Here is a 19681-nt window from a genome sequence, read left to right on the forward strand (position 1 = left end):
CAAGATGTTTCGTCTTGCGAAGCAAGCCTATAGGGAAATTCGTCTTGCGGAACGACTCAAAAAACGGAAAACTCTTTCATCTTGCGCGTTTTTCGTCTTGCGAGGCATTCGTCTTGCGGGGCACCACTGTATACTAGACTGCTGTTCCTTGCAGTTGCTGATCCCAGTCCTCCTCTGCCGCATGTGTGTTTGGTGCTTCTGTCACAGAGGCTTAGCTCACCAAAAACAGCAGATCATGGAAGTGACCTCAAACGTCATCTAGCCCAACCCATCTATTCATGGCTACAGCATTCTTTTTGCAACCCCACCACTTCACAAGCAAGTGGCTGCATTGCTTCAGGCTTCAGGTGGGAGATCACTCTTTCTCAACAGGTAAATCAGGTGGTCAGTTAAAGGTAAAGGGACCCCTTGACCATTAGGTCCAGTTGTGACCGACTCTGGGGTTGCGGCGCTCATCTTGCTTTATTGGCCAAGGGAGCCGGCGTACAGCTTCCGGGTCATGTGGCCAGCATGACTAAGCCGCTTCTGGCGAACCAGAGCAGCGCACGGAAATGCCGTTTACCTTCCCGCCAGAGTGGTACCTATTTATCTACTTGCACTTTGACGTGCTTTCAAACTGCTAGGTGGGCAGGAGCAGGGACCGAACAACGAGAGCTCACGTATTGTCAAAAAAGTGGGCGTGCACTGCCAAAAGAAAGGAGGGGAGAACATTAAGAAAAACACGTGGTTTTAAAAAAATATACAGGAGCAAATTCAGAAATTGCTGCGATTACAATAGAAATACAATACATCTCACCAAAGTGGGGAAGACGTCAGGGGACTTGTGTGCCTGCTAAATCTGACGTCCACGTACTCATGACTGTTGAGGGGCAACTTCAAGGCTTCTTGCTCTCCCTTTTTATGTTTCTTATCTTTAAGCCAGACTTGGACTGGGCAGTTGTCAAATAGAGGACACCTTCAAACAGAGAACTGACTTCTGAGAGCCTTTCAAAACAGAGGAGTGTCCTTTGTAAAGCAGGACACATTGGCACCCTATAGGTAGGCAAGCAGATAGACAGATATATGTTCCCTCTCTCTTTCTTTTCCAAATGAGTGTCAGGTGGTGCAGTGAGCAGAAAGCAGTAAAAGGAAGGAGCACAAACCTCATGGTTAATGCATTGTTGGGACATTTATATGCCATTTCTTGCTAAATATTTAAACACTTCACATACATTATCACGTTGTAACCACTGCAATTCCTGAAGTTTATTTTCAATTGACGCCACCCTATGACCCGGTTCACATGCAAGGCTAAGCCAAACCATGGCTGTGTGTGAATGAGCAGTCGTGCAAGCTTCTGGAGGGAAGATGGTGTCTGCTATGTTCCTGCTCTGATCTCACCGTTGTCGCAATATTGTGAGCTAAGCCACAGCTTGGCTTAGCATTATTTCTGAAACTGGTGAAACTTATGTTTTATCTCCCCCAGTCAGGGAAACCAAAAGGTAGTGAGCCACTGAACAAACCTTGGCTACAGGTTGTGGTTTGCCTGGAGTGAGATAAACCACAGACTTTGGTTTAGACGTAACACCAAGCCAAACCATGACTTAGCTCACAGCAGTGCAACACCAGCAGGACTGGAGGAGAAGCAAAGTTATGGTTTGGCTTAGTGTTACGTGTGAACTGAGCCTATAACTTACTTCAGCTTTTCTTTTTTGCGCTCTAGATAGGCCTACTGTATATTTCATAGGGCCGGCCCACCCATGAGGCAAGGTGAGACAACTGCCTCAGGCAGCAAGATCCACCAAGACAGTAAATCCCAGTGTTGATCTTTCTTCCCCCTACTTTTTCCCTGATGATCTTCCCTCACCACTTCTTCCCTGGTGGGAAGAGAGGTGCCATTCTAAGGTCTGCCTCAGGTGCAACTATGTCTTGAGCAAGCCCTGGCATTTCATACCTCTTTTTCTTTTAAAATTCCAAACTATTGATTTAAATGTCAAGCTGGCACGTGCCTCTTCTTCTTCTACTTCCCTTTGGAAGCTTTTAAGGCTGCCATCACCAATTAACTCTAAGCCATGCTTTTGGTACTACAGTTTAACCTCCCTCTCTTTCGCTGGCTCCTTGTGTCTCATTGGCCCCAAATAATTTGAATGCATATAGTATCTGCTGTAGTTTGTCAGTTTTTATGGCTCAGAAGTTCTCCTTTATGTATGTTATTCATCTTTTCTCCACTAATAAGGTGGCCGAATGTCCTGCTTTCCTGAGGACTTTTTTCTATTTCCAGTTTAAAGATTAATCGTCATTACAAACGGAGCAGGGCCTTGAAGTCGCACCTGGGCCGCAGACTAAGGCGGCTCATAGCAGGTCACCTATGCAGTTTTTCCCACTATGGGGAGCTGTAGTGCATCTCTATTTAAATTATAGAAAATTGTTTCTAAATTTACTTCCAGCCATATAAATTAGCAACCAGGCTCATAGCAGGTCACCTAGTCAAAGTTTTTCCCACTATGGGGAGCTGTAGTGCATCTCTATTTAAATTATAGAAAATTGTTTCTAAATTTACTTCCAGCCATATAAATTAGCACATGCAAATTTTATGCAAATCGGTGCCCTCTTTTTTAGTGATGCATAACTGACCACCCTGCTTGCTAAGCGCATTTACTGACCTAAGGAAATTGGTTTCCCCCTTACTTCAAGATCCTAAGTTCTACACCATTAAATTGGATATAAACTGTACACATTTTACATGTGTACATTTTCCCTTCACCCTTTTCTGGTCTTTGCTAAACATGCTCGCTTTCTTCATTTTCCCCGCATTTTTCTTGCACAACACATCCCTGATCCTCTTTGCTGCTCTCCTGTGAACTTTGTGTGGTTTGTTGATCTATTTTAAAAGGTAGAACACCGAATTGGATGTTTCTCCCTACTCAGATCTATGTGTACTCTGTGTTAAAATTCCTACTTATACCATTTAAAAATGTGTTAAGTCTTTAAGGTGTTACAGGACTCTTTGTTGTTTCCATAAAATGTGTGCATCTTTTCATATTTTTCTCCCTTTGCAAAATTTATTCTACATCTCCTAATCATCGTGGGGAAGGGCAAAGAGGTCCGGGAAGCTAATTGAAATCAAATGCCAATGACCCTTAGAAATTTCATTCAGCCATCTTTATGGGCATCTGATATTTCCTTCATCGTTTCGTGCACACCTGCAGGCTTGTCTTCACAGCCATAAGGAACCTGAGGTCCGTGCAGAATATCACAGTCTCATGCAGAACTGTTAAATGCACACAGCCAATCTCTGGTAAAGTGGCATTGTCCCCTTTCTAAAAAACAAACAGGTGGCCACAATATTGATGAAAATATTGAAGATGGCCTAGGGCAATCGCTGCCACAAGCTTCACTCACCGCTTCATCTTCCCACGTTACCAGTGAGTCAACTGTTCTTTACAGGTTATGAGCTATCAGCCAACTGCCTAGATTTATCGAGCTTTGTAATATCATGTGAAACTACCTGAAAGGCTTTTTAAAGGTGCTCATTAAATCCATAGTGAGCTACATGCTTAACACAGGCAGTCATCCCAAAGCCTGCCTCAGATACCAACATGTCATAGCTCCCTGTGCCACAGATGCTACTGTACTGAGAGGTACCAATGTGATGATATAACCACCTCTGACTAGGATTCTTCAGAAGCAGAGAGAAACACTTCACCGAAGCAGGAGACCTAGATTTATGGCTCTCACAGCACAGCAAGAACGAGCCAGAACTGGAGAGTCTTGAAGTGCTTCTAAACTAGCAGTTTTTGGTCTCAACCAGCAACCATGTTCTGCCCACACTATTGAGTGTGATATAGAAGCCCATGGGTGAGTGGCAATACATCTAAGCCATTTTAGCAGCAGCAGGTTTATTTTAAAATCAATTTTAAATTTTGCACTCAAGCAGTCTTTCATTTACATGCTGCTGCATAAATATTTTAAAAATGTTTACTTAAAATATAGACTAAAAAGTATTTTGAGTGCAACTTAAATGATTTATTTATTTCTTAAACCAACTCTCTAAAATGGTGCTGAATGGAAAGCCAACATGCTTATTTTTTTTATAAAAAATGTCTACATTCGTGCTAAAATGATTTTCCTTTTAAGCGCCATTGATTTTTTAAAAATGCTTATGTGCAAATTGAAAGAGTATAAAAAAGTAAATCCGATGCTAAATGGAGCTAACCATGTGCTATACTTTCTTTCTTTCTTTGACCTTTAAAAAGAGATGGGAGACTTAGGGTGGTGTTGGAAAACAGCAGTTCCATTATGATGTCATGTAAAGGTAAAGGTACCCCTGACCATTAGGTCCAGTGGTGACCGACTCTGGGGTTGCAGCGCTCATCTTGCTTTATTAGCCAAGGGAGCCGGCGTACAGCTTCTGGGTCATGTGGCCAGCATGACCGAGCCGCTTCTGGCGAACCAGAGCAGCGCATGGAAACGCCGTTTACCTTCCCGCCGGAGCGGTACCTATTTATCTACTTGAACTGGTGTGCTTTCTAACTGCTAGGTTGGCAGGAGCAAGGACTGAGCAACGAGAGCTCACCCCATCGCAGGGATTCGAACTGCCGACCTTCTGATCACCAAGCCCTAGGCTCTGTGGTTTAACCCACAGCGCCACCCGCGTCCCTATGATGTCATATAGATGCCTCATAAAAAGTGAGTGAACCAAGTGTGGCAATTCCACAGTAAATAGCTAGTGTTGAACCAGTCAATGAACCTGACGCGTCCAGAGCCCAATGTCTCCTTACAACAACACCTTTGTTTGAAGCCTTTAAAATGAGGTGTGGATGTGAATTTGAGGCTTACTCCTGTCCTTTCCCTTTCCTTATTAAACATAAAACAAAACAGTAGTGACACAATGTCAAGGACACTATGTGGAAAGCCTAAATGACTGTTTCAAAGCAAACTGAGAAAGATCTGCCTAGGGGTAGTGGAGATCAGATAAGAAACTCGCATTTCCCTTTCTAAATCCTCCTATTGAGACTTTTGAAGTACGGTTGTGAACCAGGCGTGTTTGCTTCAACCCACAATCACTTCTAAACTTACCCTCCCTTTCCATCACTTTCTCCAGCTTCAACCCTCACCAAGCTATTAGTTGACTGAAAATTCAACAATGGTTGGGTTTCGATACTTTGCAATAAAGAATAAAATTGCAATGTTTTATTAACACTTGTGTTTGGTGAAAACAAACAAGTTTTCATGGAAGTGAAACTTTTTTGATAGACCTTTTGCAAGGGAAAAAAATGCACTAATCAATGCTTTCTTACTATAGGGATACGATTTTAATACTTGATTGCAACTTGTATTCTGCTGACCTGGAATGTTTCAGAAATAAAGAAATATATTTCAACAAAAAACAATGCAGAGCTGTCCGTCCCACTGCTACATGTGTCTGTCTGTTGGAGTGATTGGACAGTGACTATTATCTTAGAATGAGCCTAACCCATCTCCTCTCTCCCATTTCTCCCTACTCTCCTGTCTGACAGCAGAGCCACCAGCAGTGCCACAGCAAGAACTCACTTAATGGAGGTAGCATTAGGTACCCATGACAGCCAACGTTCCTCCAGGAATCTGTCCAATCCTTTGGGTTGTTGTTTTTATGCCACCTAACATTGTGGCGTCTCCACATCTTGTGACAATTAATTTCATGAGTTCATCACGAACTCTTCAAAAAATAACTGTAGGAAATTTAACAGAAGGCTGTGAGAATTTTGTGAGTGTGCACGCACGCACGCACACACACACAACTGAGAATCATGTCTTTCAGTCAGATGTTTAATTAATTAACACACTCTTGTTTAATTTTCCTCGCTTCGGTGGAGCAGTGAAATAAGATATGCTTGGTGCCTTTTTCATTCCTGGAATAACCTTAGCTAGGACCTGAGAAGAGATGCAGACTGCACCTTTTTTACCTTGGAAGCAGAGTAAATGTTTGTCATATATATGAGGCCAACGGTTGAAAGTTACTTTAGCATAGTGGCTAAAGAGATTGAGATAGTAGTCAGACAGAACCTGGTTTGGATATCTCCTCTGCCTTGACCTCACTCAATGCCACTCCCTCAGCCTTCCTACATCTGCAATCTCAAGATAATAATATTGACCTATCATACAGGGAGGGACACGGGTGGCAATGTGGGTTAAACCACAGAGCCTAGGACTTGCCAATCAGAAGGTCGGTGGTTCGAATCCCCGCAACGGGGTGAGCTCCTATTGCGCAGTCCCTGCTCCTGCCAACCTAGCAGTTCGAAAGCATGTCAAAGTGCAAGTAGATAAATAGGTACCGCTCTGGCAGAAAGGTAAACGGCATTTCCATGCGCTGCTCTGGTTCGCCAGAAGCAGCTTAGTCATGCTGGCCACATGACCCGGAAGCTGTATGCCAGCTCCCTCAGCCAGTAAAGCGAGATGAGCGCCACAACCCCAGAGTCGGTCACAACTGGACCTAATGGTCAGGGGTCCCTTTACCTTTACCATACAGGCGTGTTGTAAAGATAAGGTAATCTGTGCAAAGCAATAAAAAAATTCCATATAAATGCTAAGCATTATTGTTATTGGAGTATTTCAGGGCTCCCAGAATTTCCAGTTAGTGATCCAAGACATGCCTGCCTGCCTGCCTGCCTGGTTCAACAACATTGCAAGGTAGCTGGACTGTCGATTAAAGTCGCTTCAAGGCCAGCTCCTTGCATCCTCCCCATTTTCCAGAAATATTTCAAGAGGTAACTTGAAGCTTACAAGGGCTTTCATGAGATCATTTAGTAGCAAAAGGTGTGCATGCATAAATCAACAGTTTACCTACTTATGCCAGAACACCCACCTTTGCTCAGTGCTTCAGATTAAAATAAGGAGCAATTGAGCAGTAACCCAATTCCTGTCATTTACTCATAGCTTCTAGCTGTTGGGAGATTTTAGAAACACCCCCAGCATTAGTTTGTATTCCCTGACTGTCTTGTCTAATAGCTACTGACATTTTTTTTCCTCCGGGAATTTTTAAATCCTTTTTTTTAAAAAGAGTTTTATTTTCTGTTCTCGAAACGTTCTGTGGCAAATTTAATTCATGGATCAAACTGAGTATTTTGTTTAGACTCTTCTGCCTGCGTCTCTTCAGGTTCTTGGCTGTTTTTGCATTATTGAGCCCAGGTAAAATTAACAGCCGCTCCCCATCAACTTACTTCACAGCACTGATGATTTTCTCGTGTGCTTCTGTTGCACCGTCTTCCTGTCATCTGGCTCAAGGAACCTCAAGTCTATTATGGAAGCCGTTTCATCTCACTGATCATTTTAGCTGCCTTCCTCTGCCCCTGTCCTCCCTTGCTCTGCAACATCAGGTTGAGCTGTGGGTGGAGGAAGATCAGCCCTGAACAGAGCACTAGAAGTGCAAATACACCTTCGATCCACACGGTGACATTAAAATATGTGCTCTCTTTTTATTGGAATAGTTCTAATACGGACCCTCCCTCTCCCCCCCCTTCCCCCTCAGCGTGTATTACTTTGCAATTTCCAACACTGAATTTCATCTGCCATTTTATTGCTAAAGTCACCCAGTTGTGTAATGACCTTCCAGAAGACAGCAATCTGCTCTGGACTTTAAAGCTTTGCCAGCTGTAAAATGTTTCCACTTCAGTATCCCTCCCTTCCTTTCTTGAGGTCACTGTTGAATATGTTTAACATCGCTTCTTTGATGCACAGATGCTTGCTCCCACTTTCCTATTTAGCCTTTCAGTGTGATGCTGACGATGCTGACCCTGTCATCGTTCTAGTCCTCAACACAGCACATCTCTCAACACAGGACAGAAAACGCATTCCGGTGCTTGAGGCAGAAAATCCAAATGGTGCCCCCATGGTGATTTAAAACAACAACAACAACAACCTAAGTACCTTCAAAAAAACAAAACAGTGCTTATGCCAGAACAATATGCTGAAAAAATATGTTTTGAGTTTCCATCTTTTTTAAATAAAAAAACCCCCAACAACAACTCATTACTTATTCACAAAAAGATCGTCCCTCTTATTCCAGGATGACTTTGTTTTCTTAAGAGCTTTTGATGAAGGGCTTTGTCAAACGCTTCTGAAAATCCAATTGCACTAAATCAACTGGGTCGCCCTGTTCTACATGCTGCCTGACATCTTCGGAGAATTCGGGTAGATCAGTGAGATGTCACTTTCCCTTATTAATCTCACAGTTGACTGTTCCCTGACATAACAATATTTATCCGAGTCTCGTATGCTTTTGCCTAGGCTCCCAGAATTTCTGTGCATTTTCTTTTTACAGTAAACAGGGGTTTTTTCTCTCCAGCTCAGTCCTGTACATATCTATTCAGAAGTAAAACCCTGAGGCCCTCCCATGAGGAAAGGTGTGGCTCCTGCCTCAAGGTGGCAGATTTCTGAAAGATGCAGACTGAAAGATAGATCTGAACCACAGGGCACAATCAGCCAGGAAATTCTCCTGTGCAAGACCCTCTGAATGAATAGGAGCTGGACAAGAGAACTCCATGTGCTCTGCCACACTTGGATAAATTTCAATGGATCACATGCTGGAGAATGTCTGGACTGATTTTGCCATTAGTGTAGCCATTTGGATTTTCTACATCAGCTGCCAAGATGTCTTAAGGAAGACCCTAGTTACTCTAAGCTCAGCCAGAAATCTATACAGACAATTTTTCACTGGTCTCTCCTGGCTTTCACATGCATGCAAGGATGTTCAATAGTCATACAAATATAACAATGTGGGCAGAAGGAAAACTGGCCCCAGAGCCTAGAGACGGTGGGTGTGATTCTGCACCATTGTTCTGAATCCCACACTGGCCTAGACTTGAGATGAATAGACTGCTACTCTTAATCAGTAGGAGTGGGAGTATCAAAAACCAACTGCTGGTGTGTGTGGCTGAAGATTTGCAGTGATGGATCCTGCTATGTTCTGGAGAAAGGAAAAGGGAATTCAGGGGGGAAAGACGCCTAACAGGGAGCATGATAGAGGTGAACATGATTATGAATGGTGTGGGAGTACATAGGGAACATTATTTCTTTCTCTCAGTGGCAGTGGATTTAGGGCAGACCCAAAAAAAAGAGTAGCTCTTCACATAACACACAATAAATTAGCTTACAGAATTCATTACCAAAACATGCAGAGACAGCTTCTAGCTTAGAGGCTAAAGAAATACTCAAATTCATGGAAGACAGGACTAGCCAAGGCAAGCTAGAGAGACCCTCCATGGCTGGGTACAGTCTACCTCCAGTTGCTAGACGCTGCACAGCTGTATTACATTGTGCCTCCCCAGCTACTTTTGGAGACCACGATGGGCTCGAGGGATCCTTGGCCTGAACCGAACAGGCATTTCTTATGTTCGTCTACAGATCTGACACTCTATAGAGGTGGAAAAACTGGGACTAAGAATACGAATGCTGGTGCTGTCCCAAAGTGTGAGTCCCGGCTGTGCTCCAAAGCTGGCTGTGACTTCATGTTGATGGTGGCTAATGCACTGTTTACAGAAATCCTCCAGCCTTTGCTCGCTGAGGTTGTGAAGCAAAGTCTGGAGCTATCTCACCCTATGATGGTGTTGCTTCTGTTGAAGGCGAGAAGCTGGGGAAGTGTTAGCCTCAAATCTTGCTGGGGAAAGCAGTTCAATGTTCAACAGCTGACAAAGCGAACCTCACTACCACCTACCTGTGGATCAGATGGCCCGGAATCCTAACGTGCCTACGGATGTCAGCAAGCTTTGTTCTTCCACCTCTTGCAACAGCAAAAAGCACAGTCCAGCGCGCGCGCACTTGGGAGAATAAGTGCCATTGAACTGAGCGGGTTGCGTAAACATGCCTAGGGTGGCACTGCAAATCCTGGGAGCCAAATGCATTTTCCTGTGTTTGGGAAGGGGCTGTCCAAGCGCAGCAATGAGGCCCCTCCCAGAGGGGCTGAATTCCCCCCATGGGCATCCACAAGCAGTCTGGAAGATTTCCTCGTATTGTGTTGCTGTGTGTGACGCATTCATTGCTGCCCTGGCTCTGGACTTTTTGCAGGACACCCACCCTGGCCGGTGCACAAGAGGGGCTCAAGTTATCACACTACTCCCTCCCTGACATTCCTCCTTGCCTTGCTTGTTCTTTGGGCACAACAGGTCTGGGTGCATCATGCATGTCAAGAGCTGTGGGGAGCTGGAGCCAGAGTTGCTCATGGAGCTGGGGCAAGGCTGCTGGATAGGACCAGATGAGGCTGCCAAGTACAAACCCAGAAGGAGCTTGTTTTCCTTCATCAAAGGAAGCATCCTTGATCTCTCTCTCTCTCTCTCTCTCTCTCTCATACACACACACACACACACAGACACAGACACAGACACACACACACACACACACACACACAGAGCACACTGCACTGAACAGAACATCCCTCCTTGGTCCACCAAGCTCCACAGACCAGGCGCCCCAGGGCTCTCCAGATCTCTCTCTCTACACGCAGGAAAGCCACGAAGTCCACGAAGCAACCCCACAAAAACACATTTGCTTTTTCACATTGTGGAGCCCACGGAGGGGGGGAGAGAATCTCTCCCTCAGACCCCACAGAAACCCCTTTATCTCACATCTTCAAAACCACCACCCTTTCTTACTTCCAACAGGAAAACAGAGAATTCCCCCCCCCCGCGGAAAACAAAACCGGGACTCGAGTGGACCCCGTTCCCCCACCGAGCACCCCCTCGCCTCCCCTCGACGCACTGGAGCCCCGCGGAAGGCGGGCAGCTCCGGACCCGACAGGAGCGTCCCGCAGCCGCCCCGTTTGGGAAACGTTGACCGAAGAGGGGCGGCAGCCCGAGCACGCCCCGCCGCCGCCCCATCCGCAGCCCTCTCTCCGTGGGGAAGCGAAGGCGCGACGGCGGAGGAGAGCCGGTGCCGAGAGTCCTGGCTCCGTCCCCGCCGGGCAGCGCGCCCGGGAGCCAGCCCGCCCGCCCGCCCGCCACTCACCTTCCCAGCGGCGGCGAGGGGGGACGCCGCCGGGCTTGGGGGAGCCCGCGTGCCGCCGTCGCTTCCCATCTCCGGGCTCGGCGAGGCTACAGCGCGGACTGCGCGCCAGCCTCTTCTGGCGAGGCTGTCTTGTCCGCCCGTCCGTCTGTCTCGCTCGCCGGCCGCGGTTAACCCTCGGGCTGCCGGCGGGCTGGACCCCCGCCTGCTCGGCGCGCCACCAGAGGCCGCCCCCTCGAGCGGGAGGACGGGCGCGCGGGGCGGGCGCCTCTTCGCGCAGCCGGCGAGGGAATGAACGGGCAGGAGGGCGCCAGGGAGGGAAGGAAGGGGTCCTCTCGGGGAGGGGCTACCGGAGCCGGGGGGGGGGGAGAGGAGGCAGCCCCCCCCCGAGCGCGCTCCAAAGCCCTCTGGAAGGAGACGGAGGGGCAGCAGATCGTGCCACCCGCGCCCCGTCTGCAGCTGGGGCAGCAGCCTCTCCCACTGCCCTGTGCGCGCCCCAGAGCGCAAGGGTTTTCTTTATCAGAGTGCCTCTGGGCATGTGCAGAGGGTTCCCAAGCAAGATGAGAGGTCCGCCTCCCGCTTTGGGGAGGAGCGCGAAGGGTTCCGTCCAGGGCAAAGGAGGCGGGGAGGGGATGTGTGTGGCTCCCCCCACCTGGCAGCCTCGGGACCTCTTGCCGTGGCGCAAGGAGCCGTGTCTCTCGTGTGCGCTCTGCTCCTCATATTTCCCCTTTCACACGACCTGCTGCCCCGGCAGATATTGCTTCTGCTCCCCCCCAGCATCCCCCCCCAGCATCCCCCCCCAGCCCAGCCCGCGTTGCTAGGGAGCGAGGCGTCTCCAAGGGCCCTGCCGGGCGCAGCACCTGTGGCTGAAGCGGCCTCCGCGCGCACTTGGCGCTCCAGCCGAGCCCGGGGACCCGGCGCGCCGCCGCCCCTGGAGAGACGGAGGAGAGCCGAGGGGCGGGTGGGGCAGCGAGGACAGGCGAGGCGAGGCAGGAGGAGAGCCCGCTCGGCCTGCCTGCCCTCCACCATCTCTTGGCGCTCTCCTCCTCCCCGGCGGCGGCGGCGGCTGCTGCTGCCGGGTTGGGCTTTGCATGGCTGCTCCCGTTGCTCCCTCCGCAGCTCGGTCCCGCTGCTGTGGCGCTTCTTCCACACCACGAAGCCGCCTCGCTCCTCCTCCTCCCCGCCGCCGCCACTCCCGCTTCTAGCGACCCTCTTTCTTGCGCCGCCGTCCTCGTCTCCTCCCTGGCATCAGGGGTGCTTTTCCCCAGGGGACCCCCCCCCTCTCCATACCCAGCCCTCCTTCATCTTCGCCTTCTTCACCCCCCCCCTAAAAAGGCGAGCCTCCTGCGGTTCCTTGCTTCTTTTTTGAAGCCTTCCGAGGGGGGGGAGGGTTGCAAGAGGGACGGAGCGTGGCTAGAAGTCTGAATACACCGAGCGCGCACTCGCGTGTCTGGCCAGGGAGGAGGATTTTGGGTCCCGTCTCCGCCATAAGATTGCCGTGCATATGTATTCGCCATGAGATGGAATTCAAGGCTCCCTCGGTCACACACCTCTTGGGATTGGGGGAGCCTCTGGACCACTTTCAGATCTGCCCCCCACCCACCCGACAAGGAAGCTGCCAGATGAAACATTGAAACTCTAAGGCTGTTCACACGTCGCGCTGCACACGCGTTCAAAGGGTCTGCGCACGTGTGAAGGAGGTGCGTTCCAAAGCCAGCGCCTGGACTAAGCTCGGAATGGTAGAGAGTGGATGGGGAGTGCTGCTGCACACGTGTTGACTGCAGGCAGGTACGATCGTGTGAGGGATGTTCTTGTGAATGTTCCAAGCACGCATGGGCAGTATCGCTCGCATCGCAAGCCCTGCAAAAGTTCCTCTCGTCGCTGCTCAACAGGGAGCTGCTGCAGCCAGACACTATTCCCTGGATGCCTGTAGCTATATTTGTGCATTAGTTGCATGCAGAGCCTTGCTGTACTGAAGAAGGAACAAGGGCCCTGCATTTACCCACCTCACCAGTTGCCCCTCCTTCTGCAACGGCCCGATGCGTCTGCCTGCAATTAACCTCGGTGTCCTGACCGCACCAGCAGGTGCTCCCACCTTGGGATTTCACTGCAGACAACCAGGCTCTCCGGTGCAGTTGCTGCAGAAAAGAGTAGCAATGTCAGGGCAGAGCTAAAAGCACAGCCCTGCTCCTCCATCTACAGGATGAGCAATGCATCCATGGAACTGCATCCATGGGCATCCACGGAATTGCGAATGGCTGCAGCTCCCTCTGTTGTCTTTGTCCATGGAGTTTTCTTGGCAGGGATACTGGAGTGGCTTGCCGGTTCCTGCTCCGGGTAGATCACGTTGGGTCAAAACTCTCCACTATGACCTGTCCATCTTGGGTGGCCCTGCATGGCATGGCTCATAGCTTCTCTGAGTTATTCAAGCCCCTTCGCCACGGCAAGGCATGGTGGGACAGTGTTCTCGAAGCTACCAGCATGAGTTTGACCCAACTGCGGGAGGCAGTGGAAGACAGGAGTGCCTGGCATGCTCTGGTCCAGGGGGTCACAAAGAGACGGACACGACTAAACAACTCAACAACAACAACAGCTCCCTCTACAGTAGGGGCGGGGAAGTCTTTTTCAGCTGCACTCTCACATGGGCAGCCATCGGCACAGGGGGCACAAGCCAGCGGACAAAGCAATGGGGTACAATGAACAGAGTAAAGGAAGTGCAGAAAATGCCCTTTCCAGGGGCAATGTGAGCTTAGCTGCCCCAGGAGGCACACTTAAAGGTGGCAGAGTGGGAGGCAGAGCTCATTTGGCTATTTGGAAGTTTTGCTGCCCCGTGGAAATCAGTACAGAAGCTCAGCAAGAGCACAGCACCTATATGCCCAGCTAACAGTTTTAACTGGCTTTTCTGACCACATCCAATTAGTAGGTCTGGCAGTTTCGGATCGGAAGAGGCTTGCAGCATTTTGGAAATGGCAGGTGTCCAACTCGGAAGCTTGTAGTTGGGGGTGTCCAGGTAAGAGAGAGCGAGAGGTACAGAGAATATCTCATTGGGGAGCATCTGACTTGCGGGTAGAAGGCCTCGGGTTCAATCCCTCGCATCCCAGGTAGGCCCGGGAGAGGCTCCCTGCGTGAAGCCCTGGAGAGTGACTGCCAATCAGTGCAGAGACAATATTGAGCTAGTGGGACCAATAATTGTCTGACTCAGTGCAAGGCATCTTGCTATATTCCTGTGATGTAGGGAGTTATTTATGCCTCATCAGATGATTAGACCCAAAGAAGTTTATCCCTAGAGAGTAGCAATTGCTGGCAAGAAAGTCCCCAGATTTTATTTTATTTTCAAGCCTTAAATTGTCAGACTAGAAATACAAAGCACCAGGGTGCTGAATTGGTGGCAGATATTTACAACCTGAATATGGCATTTCAATTCTCTGAATCTTGTGCATATTCACTCAGAAGCCTGGGTTCCATAAGATGTACACTGTAGTAAAGGTTGCGACCTAAGTCTGAGATCCCACGCATTCATGCAGCCTGATCTTATCCATGTTTACTCAGGAGTAAGCACCACTGGCTTCAGTCACCTTCCATATGGCAGGGTGAGGCAGCTGCCTCTGGTGGAAGATGCTGGAGTGAGACTCAGGGGGGGGGGGCGGGCGTAGGGCGTGGACTTTGGTAATCTTTCCTAATATGGCACCCGGTCCGAGGCCAAAATTTGGCATCCCAGAATGGATCTCCTCATTGATGGGTCTTCTCAATTTTGTGCCCCCTCAACATGGCACCCTATGGGGGTGAACCGCCTGCAGTGCCCTAAATCTGGCACCGTGAGACTGCAGTGTCACACTCCCCTACCATTCTTGAGCCTTGTGGCTTTCTCCCTCTGTTAGAGGACAGAGCCGTGGGTGCAACATGTGGCCTGCCTTGCACCCTTTAAACTAGATTACTGCTGTGTGGTGGTGAATGCTAACCCGTCCCCAGAGTTGGCCAGGCCAGGTGGCTTCTGCATTTGAAACAGAGGTGGAAGGGAGGGGGCACTATTGTGTCCTTTGCTTCAGGCGGCAAAATGTCTTGGGCCAGCCTGGGTCACTGTGGAGCTTACGCCCAGGTAGGTGTGCAGCATTGCTGGAGTGTTAACCTCTTCAGCTTCAGCCGGCGTTTATTTCTGAATTAGCTGGAAACACCTGGCATTGCTTGGGAATTCTAAGGAAAGCTCCCCCCTTCCCCAGATATTGAGATTTATTAATGGGGAGTGTAATTTTCTGGTTTCTAGGGTTATGCACAGCTCCCCTGCCTGACCCTGATCTGGGCCCTAATCAATTCAGGGGCAGAAATAATGTTTAATCTGGGGGCGGCTTCCTACTCCATTCCCTGCACTGGTGAAGTACATCCCTGCACCTTGCAGGATTGCCCCCTCGGTGGGTGGCTCCTACACCCTGCCACTGCACATGTGTGGCTGCCGTGGCAGGCCTGCTTGCCCTCCCTCTATGCCCTCCCTCACTTCGTGTTATTTTCCCCAGTGTGCCCCTGCTAGGTGCAGTTCATGCCCCAGATGTATTCACCCCATAACCACCACCAATGATGACACCACCTCCCATTCTCAGGTGCCACCAGTGCCTCTGCAGTGTGGGAAGAGGCCATCTGAGTTGGACCTGCCTCACTTGCCACCCAAACCGCCTCCTGCATCAGCCAAGGGTAAAGGTAACCATTAGGTCCAGTTGCGGATGACTCTGGGGTTGTGGTGCTCATTTCGCTTTATTGGCCGAGGGAGCCGGCGTACAGCTTCCAGGTTGTGTGGCCAGCATGACTAAGCCACTTCTGGCAAACCAGAGCAGCGCACGGAAACGCCGTTTACCTTCCCGCCGGAGTGGTACCTATTTATCTACTTGCACTTTGACGTGCTTTTGAACTGCTAGGTTGGCAGGTGCAGGGACTGCGCAACGGGAGCTCACCTCATTGCGGGGATTTGAACCGCCGACCTTCTGATCGCCAAGCCCAAGGCTCTGTGGTTTAGACCACAGCGCCACCCGCGTCCCCATGCAAGCCAAAGGCGATTCAAAAATGGCATCAAACTGTTTCCAATGTTAAACTGAAACCTGCTCCTTGACCTTGGAATCCAACATGCCAAACTGGGAAACAGCATTTCTGGAGGTGTCTGAATCGGCACATGTTGGAGCATTTTGGTCTGCCGTCTCATTTCAACATGGCACCGACGGTATCCAAACATAGACAAGAGGCAGCTCGTTCACCTCGGGAGCCGCTTCATCAAACTGTGTGGGGTGTGCTCTATGTGGGGCTACCTTTGAAGGTGACCCAGAAACTACAACTAATCCAAAATGCGGCAGCTAGACTGGTGACTGGGAGCGGCTGCTGAGACCATATAACACTGGTCTTGAAAGACCTACATTGGCTCCCAGTATGTTTCCGAGCACAATTCAAAGTGTTGGTGCTGACCTTTAAAGCCCTAAATGGCCTCGGTCAAGCATACCTGAAGGAGCATCTCTACCCCCATCGTTCTGCCTGGACACTGAGGTCCAGCGCCAAGGGCCTTCTGGCGGTTCCCTCGCTGCAAGAAGCCAAGTTCCAGGGAACCAGGCAGAGGGCCTTCTTGGTAGTGGCACCCACCCTGTGGAACGCCCTCCCACCAGATGCCAAAGAGGAAAATAGCTACCAAACTTTTAGAAGACATCTAAAGGCAGCCCTGTTTAGGGAAGCTTTTAATGTTAAAAGATTATTGTATTTTAGTGTTTTGTTGGAAGCCGCCCAGAGTGGCTGGGGAAACCCAGCCAGATGGGCGGGGTATAAATAGTAAATTATTATTATTATTATTATTATTATTATTATTATTATTATTACTACTACTACTACTACTGGGCAACGATATCTCCAGAGGCTTCTGAACGCATAGAGGACAGACAGGCAGACCAGCCACTTTGCAGAACTTATAGCTAGAACAGAAGATGGAAGCAGAAATAGATGGGGAGCTAATTACCTTTTCCTCATCATCACCAGGCCACAGCTGTTATGTTACAGAATTTGTTACACTTCAGAAAACTGCGTAAGTGAAATAACTGCCAGTTTAGGCCACTTGGGATCCTTCCCCCCCCCTTTATTTTTATTTTTGCTCCCTTTTGCATCACATGTAAAAAACGTAATAAGTAATTGGGGCAGAATAAGGGCTTGGCAAGTCATCAGTTGAGCAAAGTGCTTCTGTCTCTTGGCGTTGTGTACATTGAAGCAGCTTCTGGAAGAATTACCGGGTTATGTAATGTGTGCCCCATGTAGCTGAGATATCTAATGGCCATAACAAGGAGGCGATCCGCAGGTGACTGACCCTCTTGCACTGAGCACTGGCTCCCCTGTCCCTCCCCCCCCCCACTTTAAACCATTTGCTATTACTTTTGCTTACATGGTATGCAGCAAAGCCATTGGGACCACATACTCTCTTAATTTCCTCTGTACATATGCATGTAAATTAGCATAGGGAAAGTTTATACTAATTTGTGTTGTGGACCTATTCCCTGAGGGTTTTTTTTCCTGGCGACAGCCCTGGGCCTTTTAAAAGATAACAACAAATGAAATATGCAATAAAAACAGCTAAATTGTTTTAGATTTCATTGCAGCAACAATAGACGAAAACCATTTTGGCTACAGCTCAATGTGTTTTTATGTCAGCTGGTTTCTGTGGCCTTCCGCCATTTTCTCTAACAAGGGCTGGCGTCCCTCTTGCTGCAGAAAATGCGATGCTTTAGCCAGATGAGTTTACATCATCATCATCATCATCATCATCATTATTATTATTATTATTATTAGATTTATATCCCACATTTCCTCCAAGGAACTCAGAGACACACAGAGCTCTCCTCACTACATCCCTGTCAGGTAGCTTAGGCTGAGGAATAGTGACTGGCCCAAGCTTCATGGCTGAGTGGGGATTCGAACCCAGATCTCCCTAGTTCTAGTCCAACACTTTAACCACTGTACCACACTGTCTCTCTATCACACAGGCACTGTCTTTACCCAGACAGTGCCTGCGACGTGAATGCTGAGATACCACTTTCCCCAGCCCTCAACTCTGGCACTATTTTCTACAAGTTTCATTTACACACTTTCAAAACTATATTCATAGTACATTCTGACAACTGCAGAGCTAAATTCCTCAAAGCCAGGGCAGTAGGCAGGGCAAAGGCGGTACAGTCAGCTTTCTGAGAAGTCTGGCTTTAAGATAATGGAAGCCATTTCATGTCTCTTGAGTGTATAGCTGTTGTCAGCCTGTAACTGGCAGCACTCTTGTTTTATGTGAGGCATGTTTGCATGTATGTTTGAGCCCTTTGGCTTCGCAAACACAAAGAGTTTTGATGTTGTGGATTATCTCGGCTTCTCTGCCTTCCTCCAGCTCTTTCATCTGAAGCTCTCTTAGGACACATAGAAACCGTATTGACAAATCACGCCCTGCTAATCCATTCTGTGCTTGGCTCTTTCCGTAGGCAGTTTCAAAGGAAATGCAGCCCTCTCTCCTCTGTTCTGCTGATTCGCCAAGGGCCATCACCGCTTCTAAAATGCACGTCTTTATGGATATTCTTCTATGCATGTCAGGGCAAAAGCCTGTCCGTCTTCTTCCAGGAGTTCAACTTCTTTCTCGCAGGCACCTTCAGTTATTCAGGCATCGCCAGTTCTTTCCAGATTCTGAGTGTGTGTGCTTATTATCCTTTGGAAGAGCACAGAGCGAATTCGAAAATCCAACCAAAGGAAAGGTCAATAAAAGAGCAAATATCCAGACGATGCGAAGGCAGAGAAGCCTTCTGAGAAGGCAAAGGAGAAGGATCCTGGAAATTGGGGTGAATGGTGAGAGAGGAAGCAAAACACTTCTGAAAATTATGCAGAAGGGCAGTGGAGATGTTAGCATGAGGGAACCAAGTTGTTCTTTAGATGTGCAAGTAGGTATTTATTATTAGTATTATTTTTTAAAAAGTGAGTTCTAAAAAGGTAAATATGACAAAGTGGTCTTAGATTCTAGACAAATGAAAACACATTTATCATGTCAGAAGGGGGCTTGGCTGTGGGACTTTGTGGAGTACACACTTGGTGGCAGCCCTGAACTTACTGCTCGGTTATGTGTGAAATTAAGTCGGAAGGGGAGAGATTAGATAAACACACGATGTGGTGTCATGGATCAGGGATGATCTAAACGAATCAAGATGCTTCTCACATCTCCATCTCACATCTCACATCTCACCTACTCCAGGGGAGACTTTGGGCCCATTCCAGCCTGTTGTTTTATTGCAAATGTATGCAGCAACATGTTGCCGATGCATGAAAAACACATTTGACGTGGGTGTATCTTGAGCCATCCGCAGACTATCCTTCTGTGTCAGTTGTTCCGTGCTTCCTCAGTGCTCCAGTGTGGTGTAGTGGTTCAGAGCGGTGGACTCGTAATCTGGAGAACCGGGTTCGCGTCTCCGCTCCTCCACATGCAGCTGCTGGGTGACCTTGGGCTAGTCACACTTCTCTGAAGTCTCTCAGCCCCACTCACCTCACAGAGTGTTTGTTGTGGGGGAGGAAGGGAAAGGCGATTGCTAGCCGCTTGGAGACTCCTTAAAGGGGAATGAAAGGCGGGATATCAAGTCCAAACTCTTCTTCTTCCTGCTGCATCCACACTTTTGCTCTCTCCGTTCCATTGCTCATATTACTCCCAGTTTTAAGAGGGGCCCAAGTTGTTTGGCTGTCTTATTCCTCCCTA

The 19681-nt window shown here is 48.7% G+C and overlaps 1 protein-coding gene across 3 annotated transcripts in view; it reads right to left on the minus strand.

The window, feature by feature from the left end:
• PIANP (PILR alpha associated neural protein) overlaps positions 1 to 11241 on the minus strand; it is a 37056-nt gene extending 25815 nt beyond the window's left edge. For 2 of the 3 annotated variants that reach the window (XM_083481961.1, XM_083481963.1), the window contains exon 1: positions 10957 to 11241. The gene's annotated coding sequence lies outside the window, so the exon portion shown is untranslated. Of the gene's footprint in view, positions 1 to 9670; positions 10021 to 10956 lie in introns of those variants that run through there. The other variant, XM_083481962.1, reaches the window with a different exon arrangement.
• Between the last annotated feature and the right edge of the window lie 8440 nt (positions 11242 to 19681).

The sequence above is a fragment of the Podarcis liolepis genome, assembly GCF_965112155.1.
Source record: "Podarcis liolepis genome assembly, chromosome: 17".
In the NCBI taxonomy this organism is placed as follows: Eukaryota; Metazoa; Chordata; class Lepidosauria; order Squamata; family Lacertidae; genus Podarcis; species Podarcis liolepis.